Below are 16,009 nucleotides of genomic sequence, written 5' to 3' on the forward strand. Positions count from 1 at the left end.
TAAGAAATTGGTTTGAAATAAACTGTTTGTCGGTATAATTTTCAAAAAAGTAGAGAAATTGAGGAATCAAAGGTACAACAAGCCTGTATACAACTAATACATTTTTCGTACAAAACAAGTCAATTTTCTATAACCACCAGTATTTTATTCCAAAAAAATATTATTACATTACACAAAACTATGGTTTAGGTTTAAACAATAAAGGAAATATTTTTATTAGTACGTGGGATGCAGTTACTTGTCGGTAGTTAGCAATTGCTTCTTCAAAAGAGTAATATTCTACGTTATTAGGACTAAACTAATTAATTTAAATTTCCATGTTTTCTATCCAGAATTGTGCAATTTCGTCGATTTTGGCTAACTTTTGTTGGGCGGATTTGTCTTATAAGCATCTGAAATTGCAAAGTTATACAAAATATAAGAAAAATATTATCAAATTCTATCGTTCATATTGATTTTTAACTTACGGTTTTCAAGAGTATTTCCTAGAGCCATAATTAACATTAAACAGTAAGAATATTCAAAAAAATTACCATTACAAGACCTGTTTACCTGCAAGTGAAAATAATAATTTTTAATAAATTGAAATTTTAGTTTTATTAAAAACGGACAAAATACCGTTTATAGAAAACTTACCATATTGAAAAATCCATCCAGTTGGTACATTATTGAAATCATATCCATGGACTAATGGGACGTTATTTAAATTATTCTCAGAATATATTTGAAATAAAAAACGAAAAAAAAATTAGACATAATTTCCAATTGTCAGTATAGCATTTAGTATTTAAGGTGGATATTAAGTTCGAGTTTAGAGGCTAAAATCGCAATTTTCATGATACGTTTTCTTTAATAATCCATTATAAAAAAAATAATCTTTATAAAAAACTTGGTTTGGGCTATTCTCCATCAAGTTATATTTAAATTTTTATCGGAAGACGTACAATTTTACACTTTTCTTAGTAATTTATTTTTATTTTTAGCGTCTAATCTCGAACTTAGTACTCACCTGTAGGAATTGCTGTAATATAAAAAATATAGATTCAAAAACATGGTTGCATCTCCAACCTGTGATCCAGAAGTAGAATAAATATAGATCATCCTATTACCACTCATGTTGTATATTTTTTATGTAAATCAATTAAAAATCCGCACTAATTTTAAACTATTAACAGAAATATACAGTTCCTTAATCTGTTATTTGTTTTTGTTTTTTTTTTTTTATCAATAAAAAGCGTTTTTGATTACTCTAACATCACATCATTCACTTCTCAGTTTATAAAATGTTTCGAAATAAATGTATTTTCATTAATAATCACCAATGCCTCACGTACAATTTTGCAAAATTAAAACCCCGTGTGTACTTCATAAATGCATCAACATAACTGAGTGCAACAATAAAACTCAAAGACACAAATAGCCATAAAGAAAAACAACTCCGTAAAGAAAAACAACTCCACACACACACACGATCCCTTTCTGATCTCGCTATTGCAAGAAAACAACTCTCACCACAAAAGATACCAACAACACACAAGGAACATTCCATTGTCTCTAGAATCAAAACAACCAACAACAGCATAAATGACGCAATAACAAACACAAACAATCATACGAGATATACACAAAATGTCTCTAAAAACTCCCTCATATGATGCACTCACATTTTCCAGTAGCACGTTTATTGATTAGTTGGAATTCTATCTATAAGTTAAGGTAAAATATATACCAAATCTATGAGGAATCTATAAAAATTGATATACACCCTGCAAGGATTATATTAACTACTTTTTATTCTACTTTATCTACAATTTTCAATGTGAGGAAAAACACTCCAACTTATAATAAAAAGGGAAATAATCTGTAGGTAGCCATCATACGAATCGGTAATGTCGTTAAGTTAATTTTTACTACAAAAATTTTTTTCCATACAAAATTTTTTCTTAGTAAATTGTCCACATTTCGTAGTAAGATTTTTATATTGCCCATGTATTTTTATAATAGAATCAACGATGCATTAACTACTGTGTTGGAAATTTATTTAAGGAAAAATCCTTCCCATTTCGTAGTTAGTGAACTAAAAAACATTTACTGAATTTTTATAAGTTTTCCTTTAGCTAAGTTAATTTTCGTTGTGGTTACGAAAAATGAACTATATTACAGTAAATTTGTTGAACTATGTGGAAGTCAAAATGGTCCTTAAATTTACAAGACACTTTTTTTTCTGTGCGGATACCATAAACAAAAATGTCAAGATGATCAAAAAATAAAATTTGTAGGATGTCCTCATACACCGAAAAAAGTGAACTGTTTTATAGGAAGAATGAACTACCACGCACGAAAATTGAACTAAATTTTATTCCACATTTTAAGATTTCCCACAAAGCGTTGTTAAAACCAGGAAACTTGAATGCCCTGTTGTACTTTTTAACTGCAGTTCACGAAATTACATCATCTCATAGAAGAAAAAATTAACTAAAAGTAAAGAAGAAAATCATTGGCGCCAAATCATGACCATTTTAACCACACAGTAGTTCATTCTTACTATTTTTGGGAATCGTATGAAAATTTTCATTTGTTTTAGTTCATATTGAACTTATGTGTACGGTCATTGAACTTTATGCTCACGTTTAGTTCATAAAATTTTTGAGATATATTTAAAAAGAAAGTAAGATTTCATTAAGCTGTGGAAAATTTCGATAAAAATAATAAAATGTAACTACAAGCAAATAGTTTTTTTTCCAAATAAAACTAAGTTAAATTTAGCGTTAGTTTAACTACGGAAATTCTGTGTAACAATCATACAAAAGAGAGATATTAGCAACTTCAAGAACAACTTTCCGCTCATTTAATTTAATTTTTTTTATTGAAAATAATCCTTTTGAATTGGTACTTTGGATCATTCCCTATTCAAGTTATATTAAAATGTGCCAACAATAAATATCTAATTTCGGCTTGAGGCCCTTTTCTAATTGTTAATTAACTTTCTTTATAACGGACGAAAACATTCTCATTTTTCTTCTTTTTGTTCATGTTTTAAAATTAGTCGAAGACTGACGATGTTAGTCGAAATATTGGAAAAATCAATTTTACAATTAATCAAATCTCGTAAAAGGATTTTTTAAAGGACCTCAAGCCGAAATAAGAAATGAATAGCAAAACCTTTATAATTTTATTCTACACTTACTGATACATTTTTGATTTTAGCGGCTAAGCTCAAACTTAAACCCAGAAAAAAGTGAGCCCTTCTTTAAGTTAAAATGAATTCATTGTGAAGAAAGTTGAACTTCGTATAGTTCTAAAGACATTTTTATTTTTTTGAACGATGTGATTTTCGTAGAAATTAGGTAGAATGCATTCCATATATTAGTAAACATTTTCCTAAATTTATGTACCACTATACTACAGAATGAAAAAAATTAACTGAATTGAATTCATATGTGGAATGATTTTATTGAACTTTTGTCGTTCATTTGGACAAATCTTACATATTTGTGGTAAGCCTTTTACTTCAAAATTAGAACTGCTTACCTTCGTTTTTAAATACAATTTATTTATTTATATAAGCAATTTTTTCTTCTATAAAATGCATGTTTTATTAATATATTAAATATTTTTTTTTTTTTTTTTTTATTTATTTATTGTTTCTTTATAACGTTATAAATTTACAAATTTCATAGTATGGCCTCAGCGCCTTAAGGCATTGTAGAGGCTCGTTGGCAACATATAATATAATCTTAGATTTTTAAATTTTCATTCAATACATTAACTTAAAAAAAAAAAAAAAAAACTCGAGGTTAGAACTAAAATTATATTAGGAGTTCATCGATGTTTGTTTTCAAAAATTCCTTTATTCTCACTTTAAAAACAGAGATACTTGAAACAGACTTGATTTCACTGGGCAAACTATTAAATCTTAAACTGCCAGAATATTCAATTCTTTGTTTAGTTGTTTCACTTCTGCATAAAACCACATTTAGCATATTATTATTACGAGTGTTTATGTTGTGACTATTGGACAAGAACGAAATTGTATGATGTCCTATTTTATGCAAACATTTGTATACATATAACAATAGTTGAAGGTTATAAGTTCCGTGAATTGGTAAAATAAGAGGGAAAACATCTTTATACAGGGCAAGCGTAGGGTATCCTATAGGCAAATTTGCCACTGCTTTTAATGCCTTATTCTGCATTCTTTGCAGAGTCCTTAACTCCGCACTCTTCCTGTGCGCATAAATTATAGCCAAATAGTTACAATGGCTTTGAATCAGAGCCTGGTAAATCAAAAGTTTAGTCCTTTGGTCAAATCTATTCCTAAATTTTCGCAAAATTCCTACAGCTGGGGCAATTTTGGATTTCACATACCGTATATGTTGATCCCAGGCTAGATTACTTTGTAATTGCAATCCTAAATATTTCAGTGAACCTGTCTCCTTTAATTCCTTCCCATCAACATTTATTCTAAACGTGTCACTAAATCGAAACCGTGGCCTGAAACGTATTAATTTTGTCTTGCAAGCATTTATGAAAAGTCTGTTAAGACGAGCGTACTCCAATATTAGAGCGGAATCTCGCTCCATATAAGGCCTAATACCGTCTTCATGTTTATATGGATATAGTAGACATATGTCGTCAGCGTAAATAAACATCCTCCCATACAACTGCAATCTACCTATATCATTTATATAAATTAAAAAAAGAAGTGGACCTAGCACACTACCCTGGGGAACACCATGACTTAAACCCCTGAAATCACTTTTCTCTCCATTAATTTGTACGAATTGTTTCCTATTCTCCAAATAGCTACCAATAAGTGAAAGTTCCCTGTTGCGAACACCGCAAAAACTAAGCTTTCGTATCAAAATCTCATGATCAATAAGATCAAATGCCTTACTGAGGTCATAAAAAATTCCAGCGACTCCACTGTTCCCTTTATCAAGTCCACGACATATAAAGTTAATAACATTCACAGCTGCTTCCTCGGTACCACATCCCCTTCGAAAACCAAACTGATAGTCATTGAGAAAACCAGTGCTATTTAGAAATGAGAACAGATTACTATATATCAGCTTCTCAAATATATTGCCAATTATTGGCAGTACTGATATCGGTCGAAATTTATCTACCGTTAACGAACGCTTCTCCTTCGGAATTGGAATTACCTTATGAATCTTCAATATATTAGGATATGTGGCAGTATCGATCATATTGTTGAAAATTCTTGCGAAGTAGGGTGACAAAATTTCACTACATACCGAAATAACCTTAGGGGTTATTCCGTCATGCCCACAGCTCTTCCCTAATACTAGTTCTGATACTATAGTTCTCACATCCTCTTCCGTAGCATATTGTAAGCGAAAAATATCCGAACTAACTTGTAATGTACCTAATGAATTACAATCATCCCCCGGATAACTTATGATGTTCCCTTTAATCTGATTCACAGAATCCAAAAAATAATCATTCAATACTGCTACCTTCCTGGCATCACTCAAAATCGGCTCACCGTTACTGTCCATTAATGTTGTGAATTTATTAGGGCTTCTACCCAGAGTACCATTCAAAAATTCCCACGTTTTACGCGCATCAGACCGAGTATCTGATAACTTTATGATATAATAGTTATTATTAGACTCTTTGTACGCTCTCTTAATAACTTTGCTAATTCTCTTCAATCTCTCAGCTACATCACTGTCGCATGGTCTTCTTCTTCTCAGTCTCAACAACTTTTCCTTATAACTCATTAATTTTTTTAGGTTTCCATTCACCCATGGTGTTAGCTCACGTTCACAATTCCTGGCAATACGCGTTGTACAATTTTCGACAGATTCCCTAATACAATTTATAAGATTGGATATGTCTACAGATACATCACCGCTATAAGGCAAATAAGATATCTTATCCTGTAAATCTATTCTGAGCTCATCATAGTCGCAGCGCGTATACTCTCTTGTTATATTCCGTGAACGAACATTCAAGTCAAACAAACACGACACAATGTTATGATCAGACAATCCCTGCGTAATGGAATAAATATAAAGTGGATGATGAAAATTAGTATAAACATGATCTATCGATGTATTACTCCGAGGGCGAGTCACTAAATTATGGCAATTTCTAAAATCATATGTCTGAAGCAAATGCAATAAATCGTCAGCACTGGTTGAGTCCATGATATCAATATTTGAATCTCCAACAAAGAAGGAATAACCACGTGAATTACATTCAAGTAATCGTTCCAAAAATCTTAGAAAATTCGCCGAACTACTTCTTTGAGACCTATAAAATGAAACTAATGATAATGGCTTTCCTTCAATTTGAACTCCCAATAATTTAACAACCACTGAATCTATATAACCTTCACTTGAACATTCTTCAATAGCATATGCTATGTCCTCCCGAATATACAATGTTGTGCCTCCATATCCATCAAACCGACAAGAATGCACTGAATTGAAGCCTGGCAGATTGTAAACCTGTGAAATTTCACTGTCAATCCAAGTCTCTTGCACAGCAATAATTGCTGGTAGTATTGGAAATTTAGATAATAATGTTTTAAATTTGTTCAATTTCGTAATCGATGAAATGCTCCTAATATTTACAGAAATAATATTAAAATAATGCAATTTGTTGTTTAAACATACTTTATACTCTTCAAAATTTGAGATATATTGACTTTCAATCATTAAAAAGTGTTTTTTTTTTTATAAATCAAAAATTTTAATTTAACAAAAACAATTATAATGGGGAATCATAGTTCACATCAGTTTCACTATCATTCGAAATGCGAGTAGATCTTCTCTTAGAAGGCTGATAAGTTGCTGCTTCCTGCAGAAGTTTATCTACATCATCTCTGTTCATTATGAGTCTGCCCTTAGACAATTCACTCCTTTTTACAAAAACTCGACCATTATTAGTGTAAACAGCTCTATATCCAACATTCTTCAACGACTTTGCATAGTTGAATAAGCTTAAAGTCTCTCTGCTAAGAAAATCGTTGATGAAAATATTTTTGGTTTCCTCAGATTCCTTCAATTTTGTTTTAGCCATCATTAAAGCTTCTTTTGATTTCTTCGAATCGAATTTAACAACAATTGATTTTCCCCCATGTTGCTGTTTTTTCAAAAAATATGCCTCACTAATCGAATTCTTCTCCATTTTAACACCTACATTCTCTGATATTTTTACAATTGTGTCAGCGGCCGATAAGTCATTTGGCGATTTTACACCGCTAACTATACAATCATTTTTGACTCTATGATCATTTAAAAATTTAACAGACTGTTTCAATTCATTTATCTCCTTCTTCAACGTTTTGTTTTCCTTCTCAAGTAAATCAATTTTCTTCTTGTTATCTCTGACGCCGTTCAAAATATCATCATATTGCTTTGACATGAAGCTCATTGTATCATGCAATGCACTCAGCTGATTGTTCATCTCAGCTCTGAACGTTGCCAACTCAGCTTTGACAGATTCATCATCATTACTGTTGTTGCTTTTACCACTGTTCTTGTTGCAAACATGACAAACAAACTCTTCTTCTTGGTGCTCCAACAAATGCTTAAACTGCCGTTTATTCAACATAGTACAAACAACATGAAAGCTGTTGTTGCATTTATCGCAGTCTATGCTTTCATCTTTTTCTTCTACTTCCAACTTACATTGAAGGCATATAATTTTTTGGCTTTTAATGCTTCTTCTGCTTGCAGGCGGCATACTTCAAGTCTCTTATTTAAAATCAACACCATCGACTGGCCTTGAAAAATTAGTTTATTATTCAACTATTTCCAATTTCCATGTAATGTCATCAACTGTAAACCGCATTTTTCTTCTTCTTGTACCTTTCACTTTTAAAAAGTTGCTGCCTAACGATTTTATCCTCCTTTTACAATTTCAGTACCTACAAATATAAAAAAATTATAAACCGATTTTTTCACAAAAGGTTAGCGTCACTGAATATTACCTGATAATTGAAGACTAATAAAGGGGTTGTTATTCTTCTGGTATATTCTTACTATTTAAAATAACAAATATTTTAGATATTTTATTTGTTATTTATTATATTATTTTACTAAATTATTTTTTAACTAGCTCTCCGTATATCATAACAACACGATTCCAACTAAAAAAACAACCCACAAGCAAACATATCGATTACATCGATTACAGGCAGATAAAAGAAATATAGGAAAATTTCTTATATTCTAACAAGTGTGTTTCCTTAAGTTTACAAAGGATTGAATACTTCTTAGTGCGAATGAACTAAAATATTTTTCTATGCCAAGTGTTAAAGGGTGATACGGTCAAAATTTGGTCAAGGGAAAACGCGTGTAAATCGGTGAAATCGTTTGTTTAAAAAATTAAATTAAATTTTTTTTCAAGTTCAATTAGTATAAAATTCAGGAAAAATATTCAGTTAGGCTTTCGCTTTTCCAAATCCGAATTGCCGGGCCTCACGCTTGACACCTGCCATCAGATTTTGTGCAGCCACCTTGTCCACCTTCTTCGCCGCAGAAAGCCAGTTTGCCTTGAACTGCTGCTCGTCCTTAGCAGTTTTTTTGGTCTTCTTTAGGTTCCGCTTGACAATAGCCCAGTATTTCTCAATTGGGCGGAGCTCTGGCGTGTTGGGAGGGTTCTTGTCCTTGGGAACCACCTGCACGTTGTTGGCGGCGTACCACTCCATGGCCTTTTTACCGTAATGGCAAGATGCCAAATCCGGCCAAAACAGTACGGAACAACCGTGTTTCTTCAGGAAAGGCAGCAGACGTTTATTCAAACACTCTTTCACGTAAATTTCTTGGTTGACAGTCCTGGAAGCTATGAAAATGCTGCTTTTCAAGCCACAGGTACATATGGCTTGCCAAACCAGATATTTCTTTGCGAACTTTGACAGTTTTATGTGCTTGAAAATATCTGCTACCTTTCCCCTTCCTTTTGCCGTATAAAACTTTTGTCCCGGAAGCTGCTTGTAGTCGGCTTTGACGTAGGTTTCGTCGTCCATTACCACGCAGTCAAACTTCGTCAGCATCGTCGTGTACAGCCTCCGGGATCGCGCTTTGGCCGTCGTATTTTGTTTATCATCGCGATTTGGAGTCACTACCTTCTTGTAAGTCGATAGTCCGGCTCGTTTTTTGGCTCGATGCACGGTTGTAGACGATACACCCAGCTTATTTGCGGCATCTCGGGGAGAGAGGTTTGGGTTTCGCTTGAAACTACCGGCAACTCTCTTTGTCGTCTCAGCGGCTTCCGGTTTTCGATTTCCCCCCTATCCAGACTTCCTGGTTGTCGACATACGTTCCCCAAACACTTTAATTACATTTTTAACGGTTGATTTGGCAACTTTTTACGACTTTGCCAGCTTTGCGTGCGAGTAGCTCGGATTTTCTCGATGCGCGAGCAAAATTTTGATACGCTGCTCTTCTTGCTTGGACGGCATTTGGACAACTGAAGAGTGAATACCAAAATCAAAATAGGAGCAACATTCTACACACACACATCTTCAAAATGAGGGGTGTTCAGGTTTTTTAAATGCAAAATTGAAAAAAATACGTCAAGTTTATATTGACCAAATTGTGACCGTATCACCCTTTATTATACCCTCCACCATAGGATGGGGGTATATTAACTTTGTCATTCCGTTTGTAACACATCGAAATATTGCTCTAAGACCCCATAAAGTATATATATATATATATTCTGGGTCGTGGTGAAATTCTGAGTCGATCTGAGCATGTCCGTCCGTCCGTCTGTTGAAATCACGCTAACTTCCGAACGAAACAAGCTATCGACTTGAAACTTTGCACAAGTAGTTGTTATTGATGTAGGTCGGATGGCATTGCAAATGGGCCATATCGGTCCACTTTTACGTATAGACCCCATATAAACGGACCCCCAAATTTGGCTTGCGATTGCTCTAAGAGAAGCAAATTTCATCCGATCCGGCTGAAATTTGGTACATGGTGTTAGTATATGGTCTCTAACAACCATGCAAAACTTGGTCCACATCGGTCCATAATTATATATAGCCCCCATATAAACCCATCCCCCGATTTGGCTTGCGGAGCCTCTAAGAGAAGCAAATTTCATCCGATCCGGCCGAAATTTGGTACATGGTGTTGGTATATGTTCTCTAATGACCATGCAAAAATTGGTCCACATCGACCCATAATTATATATAGCCCCCATATAAGCCGATCCCCAGATTTGACCTCCGGAGCCTCTTAGAGGAGCAAAATTCATCCGATCCGGTTGAAATTTGGTACGTGGTGTTAGTATATGGTCTCCAAGAACAATGCAAGAATTGGTCCATATCGGTCCATAATTATATATAGCCCCCATATAAATCGATCCCCAGATTTGTCCTCCGGAGCCTCTTGGAGGAGCAAAATTCATCCGATCCGGTTGAAATTTGGAACATGGTGTTAGAATGTGGTCTCTAACAAACACGCAAGAATTGGTCCATATCGGTCCATAATTATATATAGCCCCCATATAAACCGTTCCCCAGATTTGATCTCCGGAGCCTCTTGGAGGAGCAAAATTCATCCGATTCGGTTGAAATTTGCAACGTGGTGTTAGTATAAGGCCGCTAATAACCATGCCAAAATTGGTCCATATCGGTCTATATTTATATATAGCCGATCCCCAATCACACAAAAATTGGTCCATATCGGTTCATAATCATGGTTGCCACTCGAGCCAAAATAATCTACCAAAATTTTATTGTTATAGAAAACATTGTCAAAATGTTATTTCTATAGAAAATTTTGTCAAAATTTTATTTCTATAGAAAATTTTGTCAAAATTGTATTTCTGTAGAATTTTTTTTCCAAATTTTATTTCTATAGAAAATTTTGTCAAAATTTTACTTCTATAGAAAATTTTGTCAAAATTTTATTTTGTCAAAATTTTAGTTCTATAGAAACTTTAAACTTAATTATGTACGTATTTAATCGGCCTTTTTTAGTTTATAATATACCACGTATGGACTATGTGGTATATATTACGGTGTTAAGAAGTTTTAAGATACCTTGCCATCGGCTTCAGTAGAAGTTTCTACACAATCCATGGTGGAGGGTACATAAGCTTCGCCTGGCCGAACTTACGGCCGTTTATACTTGTTCGTATGTATGATAAGCTTTCTATTAAAAAGGAAGTCAGAATTATCATTTTATAGGAAATTTTACTAAATTTGAGGAAACTTTAGTTCGATTTTTGTATATTTTTACGAATGCGTTGTTATCATTGAATACAATTTTCTTTTTCAGTAGTAAATTCTTTTACACAGCGAAGAAAACAGTATTAGTAAAATTCCATGCCTTATTCTAGTTAATGAACTATTCCTAACTGCTTTCAGTTTAGGATTATTTTACTGAAACAAGTAAATTTTATTATTTCACACAAAAATTTACCTTAATAGAAATAAAATGGCTAAACTTAATTGATGAACATTTTTTTCCTTTGGTTTAGAAGGCACTTTTTACTGGGTATAGTATCCATTTTTAAGGAAAACTACTATACTCATAAAAAAAATTAATTGATCCTATTCATTTTAAAATGTCTTCAATCAGAGAAATTAATTGATCCAATTAAAAAATAAATTGATACCCTTTATTTTTTGGGATTTCAAGATAGTATCAACCACCGAAGTCAATAAAAAAATTATTGATCCAATTAAAAAATTAATTAATGCTATTAATTTTGGGGATTGATTTTTTATTTAATTAAAAAATTTTGTGAGATTGGTTTTATGTATTTTAATGAAGATCTATAAAGATGGATATCTTGATTTTACTTACATCCTGGGCTTCAGAAACCATAATATTTGCCTGGACTTTGTACATGAATCTTATTTCAGACCCACAAAGAATTTCAATTTATGGATACACAAAAATTATTACAGACTATGTGCTACATATTGTTTACACCGTCTATATTTTGATATAGTCATAGGAAAGTCATTTTCATACGGGTTATCTGAAATTTGGAATTTAGAGATATGTGGGAGATACACTAAGCATGGTTGCAGTCTGTCTAGATTTTGATATATTTCATTTAAATTTTGGATCACTTGTAAGTGGCAATTTCTATCCGATTTGCCCCAAATTTTATAGTTATGTTGGGCTATAGAGAGATTTAGCAACTTATGGTTCATTGGTTTATATTTCGCTATATAGCTCCTAAATTTTCTGAAGTTTGAGACGTGGTGTTATTTTATGTCCTTATGTGGGTGTGCCACATACGATTTAAATTTATTATTTTTTTCTTTTCGTTTATTTGCCTACTTTACGAACGGAATTTTCACTTATATAATTTGATTTATATAATTTATATCTTGAACTTGTATGCTCAATTTTAATGCTTGATCATATACGGTTTAAAATGACTTCTATATGTATACCCTTAACATGATCCGAAAATGTCCGTAAATTCCTATAGATGAGGCGTCTTCATTTAAATTTGTATGGGTATTAGAAATTAGGTTGGGCCTAACATTCGTCTGGGCATATTCGTTTTAATAACGCCCTATGTAGACCAAACTCTCCATTTAATTTCCTACGATTTACGAACGGAATTTTCACTTATATAATTTGATTTATATAATTTATATCTTGAACTTGTATGCTCAATTTTAATGCTTGATCATATAGGGTTTAAAATGACTTCTATATGTATACCCTTAACATGATCCGAAAATGTCCATAAATTCTTATAGAAGAGGCGTCTTCGTTTAAATTTGTATGGGTATTAGAAATTAGGTTGGGCCTAAAATTCATCTGGGCATATTCGTTTTAATAAATCCCCTATGTAGACCAAAGTCTCCATTTAATTTCCTACGATTTGGATGTCTATTTGGTGAGAATGATTGTATCAATAATGAATGCTGGTAAACGGCTGTATAGAGTATAAACACTTAAAAAAATTTGACTTAATATGAAAAGTTATGCGACGTAAATTTTAAATGACAAATATCTTTAATATAAAGTTTAATTAAAAGTAAGTTTTATTATCATTCCCTTCTTTAAAGTCGTATACCTTTGAAGTAAGGTAAATTTTCTTCAAAGCAAAAACAAACAACATTTGTTGGTTTAAAGAAAAGCTTTAAAAGGCTAAGAGTTTTCTGAGGATTTTACATCTTTAGTTTAAGTTTTATTTTTGGAATTAAGAACGTCCTTTTTACTTTGATGTGCTTGTTATAATTTAGGTTTTTGAACTGACATTTATTTGTACAGCTTTGACAATACATCGAAAATAGATAATGATAAATCTGATATGTATCTTAATTTTAAATTTATAGAGCCTACACTAAAAAAAATATTGATATAATATGGAAGATTATGCAACTTAAATTTTAGGACTCGAAATTTACGCAATGTTAAGGACAAAATGATTTAAAATAATGACATTTTAATTAAAAGAAAGTTTATTATCCTTGCTTCATTAATTTTTTTTTTCATTAAATTTAGGACACAAATCTTGATATTTTACGTCCCTCTGCTAAAGTTGTAGATCTTTGAAGTAAGGCAAAATTCCCTTAAAATAAAGAAAAACGTTTTTAATTTAAAGAAATCATCTTTAACTCAACTGACATATTGAATTTTTATATTTAAGATAAAAACGCTTCAAATATAGGCTAGGACTTATTTTAAGGATTTGCATCTTTGGTTTAAAGTTTTTTTTTAGCACTAAGAAAACTGTTTTTATTTTGAAGTACCTGGCATAATTTGTATTTTGAAACTCGAATTTGTTTGTCCATTAATACCTTTATTAATATATCGCAAAAAAAATTCGATGAATGAGATATGTATCCAAATTTAATTTTATCGATCCTAGATTTAAAGCCAGAGGGGTCCGTAAAAAAGTCTTTATTTTAAAGAAGCCGCGTCTTTGGCTCGGAATCAATACCAAAATCCTTAAGGGAAGGTCAAAATCTTGGGATCCAAGTGTAGTTTAAAGCTAGATAGCTTTCTTGAAAATGTATTTTATGTAATGAAGCCGAGTCTTTGGCCGGAACCAATAGCAAAATCCATAAGGGAAAGTCATATTCTTTGGATCTTTTCTTAATGCGAGCGATATTGGTCCGAATAACATGGTCTCTATCTCACAAGTTTCTGCTTCCCATATTATAAGTATGCCGAAAGTATTTTAATGCGTTGTATACCCCCAATAGAATTGTGTTACATCAACACAAAATTAGTAGTATATCGAAAGTAACTCATTACAGAATGTCTTACTCTATGGCATGTCGACTTGGTAAATCTTTTCACACTCATTGCACATCATCAAATCACTTTAATCAAATTGTTTCTAGTTTTGTAACGAAATGTACGAATTCATACACATGCTTGAATTACAATTCTCAATTGATTTGCTTAAAATAGTCGTTCGAAATGTTCAAATTCAATGCAATTGTCTTTTCATGTATCGGTCATTCAAGATAGTGTACAACGGAGAATTATCACCAGCACAAATCAATCGCAGCACTTTCAATACTGCACATTGGGTAAATTAATTAAACGTATTTAGTTGGCCAGGTAGTAACCACATCCAATGCAATTCCATGATTCAGTCCTTCAACACCATCATCACAGAAATTCTGTAAGTAAGTAACTGCAGCATCAAGATGTGCTTCTGATTTCAAGTGGTCCCATGTAATCAATCTCATCACTATTCTGTTTTTTCACCCACTTTTAGATAAATTAATTCAAAGGCTATTGTTTGTCAGGAGGGGAGGATGCACACCGACGGAAACACTGGGAATTACAATGGCAATGACGGGATACCGAGGGTCTAGAACACATTCGCTAATACCACAAAGAAATTGAATACAATTACGATGCAATTTTCCAAATTGACATTGAAAGTTGATAGTGCGACGACAGTAGTTAGTCACTCAGCCAGTCAGACAGACCATGACCAATGATGACATTGTCAAGTGTTTTGAACAAAAGTTTCGAATTTCCGTTTGTCACGTGCTTGACGCGATACTTCAACAAAGATGTGTAGAGACGATCTGAATGAAATGACGTGCCGGCTCGTACTGATGGTAAACACAATGAAGGCATGCTGTTGAAGCAGTTACTTTAGGAATTTGCCATAAATCACTCATCACACATTGAGCACATTGCTAGTGCGCCGATGCGTACTATAGGAATTTATGAATGAAATGCCATCGAGTGAAAATCTTGTGGCCAGTGGAGTTCCTATGGTAGAGTGTCAGCATGCCTGTCCATTCGATGTAATTATGTGTGATTAAGTTAATTCAGTAATCATTTGAGTGATTCTTTCAATGTTGTTGGTTAGGGTGACGGATGGAGTTCTATCACCCATATATTGAGTTGTTGTTGATGTTTTAAGGTGATATTATGCAAATGATTTGATTATTGACAGTGAATTTGCTAAAATCCCTTTTCTCGTTATAAAAAATCTGCATTGGTAATCTTGGTCTGTAATACATTAATTACATGTAAAGATTGAAATGTTTGGAAAACAGTTATCTAAAATATTATGTTTTTTTACACTTTTTGGAATTTTTTGGAAAAGTTCAATCTTGGAAAACAAAAACAAAGTTTTATTTTTATTTTTGGGAAACAAAAATAAAGTTTTTTATTTTTTTGTGTAAAAATTGTTTTTAAAAATCTCAATTAATATGGCTTTTGAGGACATACAAGTAAAGGGTGGTTAAAATTTCAAAGGCCGATGTTGATTTTTAATAAAACACAAACTATTTAGGAAATTATTGTAATTTTATTTTATTATGATATATTGGTATTACTCAATTATGTATGGAACAAATTATCGGCCAAATGGGCGCCGCGCCCTCGGTGGCACACCTTCATCCGATGGTCCAAATTTTCGATGACACTGAGGCATAATGGAGGTTCTATGCCGTTAATGTGCCGCTGGCACATGCTGGCTTATCGACGTACACCTTTTCTTTCAAATAACCCCAAAGAAAAAAGTCCAACGGTGTCAAATCACATGATATTGGCGGCCAATTGACATC

At 32.7% G+C, this 16,009-nt stretch overlaps 1 protein-coding gene across 5 annotated transcripts in view; it reads right to left on the reverse strand.

The window, feature by feature from the left end:
• LOC142225472 (beta-1,3-glucosyltransferase) overlaps nucleotides 1-15,031 on the reverse strand; it is a 68,554-nt gene extending 53,523 nt beyond the window's left edge. Inside the window, exon 1 of one of the 5 annotated variants that reach the window (XM_075295242.1) lies at nucleotides 14,915-15,031. The gene's annotated coding sequence lies outside the window, so the exon portion shown is untranslated. Of the gene's footprint in view, nucleotides 1-14,237 lie in introns of all 5 variants that reach the window. The other 4 variants (XM_075295241.1, XM_075295240.1, XM_075295239.1 and 1 more) reach the window with 4 other exon arrangements.
• Nucleotides 15,032-16,009: the final 978 nt, after the last annotated feature.

Source organism: Haematobia irritans, chromosome 2 (genome assembly GCF_050003625.1).
Source record: "Haematobia irritans isolate KBUSLIRL chromosome 2, ASM5000362v1, whole genome shotgun sequence".
Lineage (NCBI taxonomy): Eukaryota > Metazoa > Arthropoda > Insecta > Diptera > Muscidae > Haematobia > Haematobia irritans.